Below are 9498 nucleotides of genomic sequence, written 5' to 3' on the forward strand. Positions count from 1 at the left end.
ATGTCCAGCTGGAATCTGGCTTCCTGTAACTTGAGCCCATTATTCCGTGTCCTGCACTCTGGGAAGATCTAGAAGAGATCCTGGCCGTCCTCTGTGTGACAACCTTTTAAATATTTGAAGAGTGCTATCATATCTCCCCTCAATCTTCTCTTCTCTAGGCTAAACATGCCCAGTTCTTTCAGTCTCTCTTCATAGGACTTTGTTTCCAGACCCCTGATCATCCTGGTTGCCCTCCTCTGAACACGCTCCAGCTTGTCTGCATCCTTCTTGAAGTGTGGTGCCCAGAACTCGACGCAATACTCTAGATGAGGCCTAACCAGGGCTGAAAAATTGTACACCTTTTTATCTAGTGCCAAAATGTCTCACACTTTAGGACTGTTTCCTGTGGCACATGTCAAAAGTGTGCTTTTTGCAGCAGACTACAGGAAATGTGTAGTGACACAGACATTCTGGAGCACAGTGAGTGGTCCAGTGCACTGTGTGTGGACAGAACACTGAGCATAACAACATTGCTTATTAGTATGACAAGCCTCATTAGGTGGCAATGAGTAAACCTAGCTAGTGGAAGAACCTCCTTATAAACTGGCCAAAATGTGTTGGGCTTCTCAACCAAATATAATATAATTAAAAGTTCAGCATCTTGAGAACTCGTTTCTCCCCTTTTTTGGCATCTTTCTTGGGTGCTTCTCTACTCGCCTGTTTTTGCTTTTACACTCCTCTAAGCCTCTGCCTTGGCAAGACTAGTTGGTGCCACTGGCAGGAGAAGGGGCTTACCAGGCAATATTAGCTGGTGAGCCCTCCCCCAGGCCTCTTTGATGAGCTGCTGCCTCCCTCCCTCCCTCCCCATAGGCAGTGTGGGGGTTTAACTGGTCACTCATTTGAGAGCCAAAAAGGAATTTGCTTGTGTGCCTTTTTGCCTGCTTCACCCTTTAAGTCTTAGGTTCAGTCAGTTCAGTTGCTCACATTCCCCCTACATAGGTTGATATGGGCAGGCTATATTTGTCTGGATAGGGATGATGATCTTTCTGAGACATCCTTGGTGGAGACAGGTGATGTCTGAGGCCTCCTGATAAGTGTTTTGAGGCCCTAGTAGGGGGATAATGATTATCTATGGGGCCATCTCAGCTTGCAGAACTGGAGTTTCACAGCCCCAGGTGGATGTGATGGGGATACCCCCATTACCCCAAATGGGGAAATCCTGGGTGTGCGAATTCTGTAATTGACATCCAGGAGGCAAAGAAAGCTTTGCCCAATTATATTGACTGGCTAGTGCCAGCATAGTGGAATAGCAACCCAGAGATCCCCCTTTGTGGATCAGATTTAATAAATGTGGCCCAATTTTCAATCTATAGAAGTGTCAGGTATAGGTACAAGGCTGTCGATTTATTAGGAAATGGTTTGAGAATGTCAGGTGTCTCTGCAGCCTTAACTATGTAAGAAGTTCCCATGGGAGTAGCTTGTTCACTCCCTGTCTCCGGCCTTGAAGCTGCTGGTTCTCTGGGAACTTCAGAGTGTTTTGGAAAAGGTGGGGGCCGCTCTTCAAAGTGGGTTGTAACATCCCACCCTCTTGGCATGTGGTCATGATTTACAGGTCAGAGGACCTGTCTGTCAAGTGGCTTTGAATAGGCCTTAAATGTTGATGCAAACCTGAAAAAGTTTTGCTAGTTTTCATCTCTCGATGCAACACCTGACCTCCCTCCAGCTTTGGAATCCATCTCAGCTTGGGACTTTGAAAGCACTCTGCACATGGACACTTTGCTATTTGGACTTTGGATATCTAAGAACTGTGCCATGAAAAGTAGTGAGGCTTTTCATAGACTTGGACTTGCATATGGTGTGGATTCTGTGTTTGTCGCCAGACCCAGGTGGCAAGGAGTTCCCAGTCCTTAGCAGAAGGATGGGACTCCTGGGCCTGATGTTTAACCTTTCCTGAAGTTATGGTAACAGGGTCAGCTCAGTAGCGGTAGGCTGAGATTGACAGGTGCATGACGGATCTCTCTGCTCAGGTCTTGTGGCTAAGAGCAACCTTTCTTGAGACTTTGTTTTAGGTGATTGACCATGTTCCTTTGAGGTGCCAGCGTATGCAGTGTCTGGGGAAGCTCAAAGCAGTTACTGGCATACCCTATTCACCCCCAGATAAAATTCCTACTCAGCCCTCCCCCCCTCAAAAGGGAGCAACTGGCTGATCCCATACTAGTGAAATGGAGGGAGGGTGGGAGCTGAAACACAAAAGAGGCCAAGCTTCAATGTGACTTTATAGGCTCTGCGCCGCCCATGTCCCACACAGCATTTTTTATTTTTTATATAAATTTTATTTTATATATAACAAAAGAAAGAACAGTCCCCTAACAATTGAGGTTTGAACAGAAAACTTGGTTCTGTAACCAAGTTACAGAAAACTTGGTTAATACAATTTAAGGGGGGGGCAAGACAAAAGAAAGAAAAAACAAAAGAAAGGAAAGAGGAAAAACGAATAACAAATAAACTAATTTAATAAATGTGCTGTGTGGTCTTTCTTTGTTTTTATAACATCTAAATGCTCTGAGTGGAAGTGAGTATATATTGTTTTAAGTCTGGTTGTGACATAAGTTGAATAAATCTCCATCATATAACACAAAATGCTAGGGGCTCAGTTTTTCCTTGGATCAGAAGCAAATAGTGAATTCTTTTTTCTGATATTGCTACAGGCCATATATTTTGGTACCATGCAGGTAATTCAGATTATTCCGTTTTTTCCACCACTGTGTAATTGTCTGGCAAGCAGCAATTAACAAAACTGATAAGTCTTTACATTTCAAACTTACATTTGATACTTTGAATATCGATAATAATAATTATGGATCTGTGCAGTATTTTCAAAGAAATTTCTCAGATAGAGGCTGATATTTATCTGAGTGGCCTCTTGTTCCATAATTTGTTCCAACTAGCATCTTATAATTCCCTTCCAAAATCTCCTTCCCACACATTCTTTGAGCCCTCAAATGAATCCATCTGGGTGTCTATTATGGTAGCATAAACTAAAGATACAATTCCCTTCCCTCCCATTAGCATTGCTCATTCTAATCATGCTAGGGTTCGTCTAAGTGCATACCTCTTTATGTTGGGAACTGTGAGTAGTTGGGGCAATGGCCCTTTGTGTAGTGCCCAGATCTCAATACAGTGAAAAAACAAAGGAAATTCAGGCAATTAACACCCAATTAGGAGAGAATTTTTGAAAATGGAACCCAAAAACAGAGGGTCAGAAAGACAGAGAAAGCTGGGGCAGGGAGGAAGGATGGAAAGAAAGAAGCCTAGAGTTTTATAGTGAAGAGAGAGCCAGTGGGGTTGGAACTGGAGAATTGGTTGGGAGAAATGGATGGATTTCAGCATGTTATTGCTTAGATTATGGACATTGATAAAATCAGGATTAAATCACTTTAGCTAAGTGTGTTTATCCTTGCTTGTTTTATTGCTCTATTGCATGAATGGGTTTGTTTGGGATCAGGGAGATGGGAGGTTCTGTGTGCATGTTCATTCAAATGCTATAGCATTTTCCAGTTGACAATTTGGGGGTGTTACCCATTCCACATCTAATGGCTAACCACCACACTATCTAAAACAGACAGATGAGACCAAAAATACCTGGTCTGATAGACACAGGTAAAAAAATGAAGAGAAATAAAGATTTCCATTTGGTGACAAGAGGAAAAAAACACACCCTAGGCCTAGGATGGCAACAAGAATTACAATTCCTCTCCTGCTTTTCTGTTGTAACCTCTAGGTGGCCCTGTGGTATATCAGAGTAGTGCAAACACACTGATGAAAAAGTATTTTCCTTTCACTGTTACTGGATTCTTTCAACTCCGAAAAATATTTGCTAAAAGTGCTCTTTGTACACAGACATAAAACTCGGGTGGGGGTGGGGTGATATCATCATAAGAATCTATAACCAACTGTGAGTAGGGAATGACAAGCACAAACTAATGCCTTGTGTAGGAGAGGCCTGTGCTTCTTGAGTTGTACATTTTTATCCCTTCCTCTGATGTTCCACTAAAAAGTATAACCTCCTGCTTCCTCGGTGAACAGTACTGACTATATTCTAAGAATGTTTCTGACTTTTACGCTACTGACCATTTGACTGAAATTGACAGGTTGTAGTGCAAACACAAACACGCAGAGGCAAGATTTAACTCCATAACAACCTGCAATTTAATAAATATTTTTAAAAATAGAGAAAAGTTCTGTCTTTTCACACAGGGATTCCAGCTCAAAGTGTCCCATGTTCACATATAATAAACATGCTTTTTCCTGAGCAATTCATCAGAGAATTTGTAACTTTGAAGTGATAATTATCTTCCACTTTAATTATCGAAAGGATGCTCATTAATTCGGCTGCTTCATCAAACTCCTCTGGCGATTCAGTGGCCACTGGTAATAATAATAATAATAATTTAAAAAAGCCTTTTAAGGATGTCATAAATTTACCAATGACCAAATAGATAAGGGTAGAGACTAGGAACAAGCAAGGATCAGTACTGTTATGTTGGACATTTTACATTGTGTTACATGATTATACTCATATTTAAGAAGTCAGTTTTCATTACAGTTTGCTTAAATTATACTACCGTATTTCTTCGATTCTAAGACGCCATCAATTGTAAGATGCACACTAACAGAAAAAAAGCTTTGATTCTAAGAAATAATAAATGACCTGTGATTCTAAGACGCACCCCGTTTTTAGAGATGTTTATATGGGGGGAAAAGTGCGTCTTAGAATCGAAGAAATACAGTAGTGTTGTTGAAGAAAATAGGGGTATCTGTGTGAAGAGGGAAAATTGGCCATTGTATTGAGGATGTTGATGCTTGTGGTCTTGCAACTGTCACTGTTCTGTCATATGGTTTGCAAGGCTCATATGGCTAAATGCAGCCTCCATGGTCTTCACTCTCCACTTCACAGGTATCATCAGTCAGGAGACTTCATTATTGGTGGCATTGTTAGTCATGGTGGTTTTGTCTCAAGTCCAACATCCTTCACTGAAGAACCCCCACCAGACTTGCCGGAAGACCTTGCGTAAGGATGGAATTATTCCTTGTTTTTCTTTCCATTTATTATGTCACTGGAATGATCACTCCTAGAGATTCTGCCTCAAACCTATGGCTGAGACTGCAACATTATACACACTTGCCTAGAAAAAGGGATGAATACAATATTCCCTAGCCAGTACAGATCAGTTTTGTGTGTTTTGGTCATGAGTTCATTCCATCCAATTGCCACACCAGTCTGCACATATCTATTTTCATATGTAATTTCTCTCATATACATGTTTGTACCACTCTTACATATCCACTTACTAAGGTGAAGGCCCACACCAATTCATAAAAATTTCATTCCAATTAAGTCTATATGTAAAGTGTGTGTGTGTGTGTGTGCGCATGCTATAACTCTTGACTAACATTCTGTGACTCAAGTGTTGACTCTCATTCTAGCACAGTGCCTAAGAATTACCAGCTTATCCTGGCCTTTGCATTTGCAGTAAAAGAGATAAATGAAAACCCACAAATATTACCTAATATCACCTTGGGCTTCCATATCTATGATAGCTATGACAATGCAAGGAGAACCTATCATGCAACAATGTTACTTCTATCATTGCTGGAGAGATTGGTCCCCAACTACGTATCTGACACCCAGAATAATCTAATTGCAGTTATTGGAGGATTGGACTCTGAAATCTCTCTTCACATAGCAAATATCTTGGATAGCTATAAGATTCCACAGGTGGGACACATTTGCTTGCATGTATGCAGAATACAGGAATAAACTCCTAGTTATCTTCTCCCAGGTTGAAAAGACATGTTTATTTATGTCACTTTTCGTCCCACAAGCGGATGTGCCGTAATTACATGCATTTTAATTTTTAATTTAGAACTATTTCCTGGTATTTTATTGCGTTGTTGTTGTTGTTGTTAGTTGTCTTGAGTACTATTTAAAGGAAAGACAGAATTCAAACTCAACCAACAAAGACATGACTAACTAAATACTTGGGATAGCCCATTGACAATCACAAACTTCCATAACTCAGTGCTCCTGATATTTATTGGAATACAACTCCCATCACCACCTCATGGATGGGTATGATGGGAATGGTAGTCTAACTCATCCTGAGGCACCATGTCTTGGAAGGCTACAGTATGGCAACAACAGAATTTACATGCCTTGTAGAGTTGTTCTGAGAATTGCTGAGATAAGGTGTGTGCATAGTTTTAAATCCCAGTAAGTGCTAGATAAATTAATATAACCTTATGACCACTTCTGAAATCTCTGCTTAGGTTATATATAGCACTGCTCCGGTCATGAATTATAAGACACCAGGACTTCCCTTCTACCAGATGGTTCCTCAGGAGGCAATCCAGAATGAAGGAATTCTCTCCTTGCTCCTGCATTTCATGTGGACGTGGATTGGACTTGTTTTTATGGATAATGACAATGGAGAAAGATTTGTGCAAACAGTGTCTCCAATGTTTACCCAGAGAGGTGTCTGTTTTGCTTTCATAGCAAGAATCCCCAAATATTCTCATAATACTGAAATCCAAAGTATGCTAGAACAGGGGGAAAACATATATGATAAACTGCTGGATAGCAAAGTCAACGTAGTGGTGGCCCATGGAGAATCATATTCCATTGCAATTTTTAGATGGTTGAAATTTCTAGAGCTACTTGATCCAAGGGGTAACAAAGTTAAAGGCAAAGTATGGATAACAACAGCCCAGATGGAGATCAGTTCATTTGTTATTCAAAGGAATTTGGATACAGAACTATTCCATGGTGCTCTCTCCTTCAGGATACACACCAATGACCCACCTGGATTCAAGTCATTTGAGGAGAGCAGAAACCCTTCCAGTGCAAAAGGAGATGGTTTTATCAGAGACTTTTGGCAACAATCATTTGGATGCATATTCCCAGATGCAGCAGAGGATGGTGTAGAAGCTGTGATTTGCACTGGGCAGGAAAAGCTGGAGAACCTTCCTGCATTTTTTTTTGAAATGAACATGACTGGCCACAGCTATAGTGTCTACAATGCTGTCTATGCTGTGGCCCATGCTCTACATGCCATGCTCTCATCAAAAGTCAAACGTAGGGCAAAGATGGATACTCAAAGTCAGAAGCTTCAGAATGAGCAGTGGTGGCAGGTAATGTTCTCAGATTCCTCATGTCAGAGAGCACCATTTTTTTTTTCATTATCACAACAGTCCTCTATCTCTGCATCAAACTGTATTGACAATATTTCATCTACTTGGATGACGGTCGACATTTCAATGAGGCTGCTCTGCTTTCCTCTTGTAACCTGTAAACCTACTCTAGGAACAGTGTACACTATTGTAGTTTGGCTGCTTTCCCTCCTGTTACAGCTGAAAGCCAGTGCAGAGTAGTGGTTAGAGACTTCGGAGTTCAGGGTTCTTGCCCCAACTTGGCCATGGAGTTCACTGTGTGACTTTGGGCCATTCACTGCCACTCAGGCGAAGTCAAGTGACACTGTTATTTTGAAGATAATCAGAGAGAGAATGAATACCAATTAAGTTACCTTGGGTTCCTTAGAAGCTGAAAACAGGAGGGAAATAAATGTGATAATGAATAAATAAATGAGGAATATTTTTATATCATTCATTTCTTACCAAAAGAGCATCTCTGGCATAATTCTACTGCTGCTGTTAGACCTTAGTCTTATATATCAAACAGCAGTCTTTTCTAAACTTTTGCATTTCCATTTTCAATCTAGTTCCATCAGTTTCTTAGAGTTGTCTCATTTAACAACAGCTCTCAGAATGAGATTTTCTTCAATGAAAAAGGGGAGGTAGTAGCTGGACTGGATGTTAATAATTTGAAAATTTTCTCCAATGAATCCTTTCTCCGTGTGAAAGTAGGAAGGATGGATGTTCAGGCCTCTCTAGATCAGGCATTCACCATTGATGAGGATGCCATCACATGGCACAGCTGGTTTAACCAGGTAGGAACCAATTTCAGCTGTTGTTCTAAAAATGTGTCGCACCCACTCTTATGTCTGTTCTATACATCTAGTGATAAGATCTAGTTAAAGCAGAGATCTGACATGATGCCCTCTTTGTTTTGTTTTGTGTTTTTCCTTGTTTCTGTACTGAGCAATGAAATGACACAGAAATGCAGGAAATATAGACTACGTTGGAGTGTTATCATGTGATATCATGTCACATGGGGCCTTCCTAGATGAGGGTTTAGCCCCGTGCGAGGCCCGGCAGGAGAGATGGGGGGGAAGAGCGGAGCCAAGATGGGGAGATCACGGCCGGGGTGGTGGTGGAGGGGGCATTGGACATGGTGAGCGGGGGTGGAGAGCGGACGGGTGAGTGGGCAAGCCGGGGGGGGCGAGCGAGTGGGTGAACGAGGGGGGGCGAGTGAGGGGGCAAGCGAGAGGGCGAGCGGGGGGGTTGAGCGGGGGCGAGGAAGCGGGCGAGCAAGTGGGGGGTGTCAGACATTGTGGGGGGGACCTGGGGCAGGGGGGAGCGGGGAACTCTTTATTTTTTAAAAAAGCCACTTACCTTTTCGTTGGTGCGCTCCTGCGTACATGGCCCCTTTAACTGTTTGGTGATGCAACATTTGGTGATGCCTTTCATCTGGAAGTTATGTGATATGTGGGTTATCAAGCAGTTATATGAAAAATGCTAGATACTCTGATCCTTGGTTAAAGTGGATTCTTTAATGTCAATATAGTAAAATTATAAATTTTATTGTAATTTTTAAAATAATTACACTATAATCATGTCATAATTTAAAAATTTTAAATAGTGTAAATTGGGAAATTATTTTTTAAAATATTTTTTCTCCCCTGTGTGGGTTCTTTGATGTCTACTCAAGGTCCCACTACAGCTAAAGCTTTCCCCACATCCCATACATTTATATGGCTTCTTTCCTGTGTGGTCATCCATTACACAGAGCCATGAAATTCAATAAACAAAAAACCTATGGTTTACAAAACAATGTTAAAGGCTCTACAGTTTTCAACCAAACTCCAAAAAGCAGGGAAATTGAGAGTTAAGGCTCACAGGCCTATAACGCCACATCCTCCCTAAGGAGGCAGAAAGTGCCAGTGAAATACTCATTCTCCCAAAGAAGATATAAACCATGAGGACAGGATGGAGACTAGGACATGCAGAGGTGACTGTGGGGTTGTGGAAAACTGATGATGAACAACTTAGGGCAACCTACTTATCTTTTTTTGTTTAGAGCAGCCCTTCCCCAACCTGGTGCCCTCCAAAGGTGTTGGACTACAACTCCCATCATTGCAAGTCAATATGTCCCATGGACAGGAATGCTGCGACTTGTACTCTCAAACATGTGGAGAGGTGACTGTAGGGTTCTGGAAAACTGATCGGGGAATGCTGTTCTACAGCAAGGGCAGGCAAAATGTAGCTCTCTAGATGTTTTGGCATTCAACTCATAAAAGTCTCTGTCAGCATGGACAGTGATCAAGAATGCTGTGGATGCTG

The sequence above is a fragment of the Elgaria multicarinata genome, chromosome 11 (genome assembly GCF_023053635.1).
Source record: "Elgaria multicarinata webbii isolate HBS135686 ecotype San Diego chromosome 11, rElgMul1.1.pri, whole genome shotgun sequence".
Classification (NCBI taxonomy): Eukaryota; Metazoa; Chordata; class Lepidosauria; order Squamata; family Anguidae; genus Elgaria; species Elgaria multicarinata.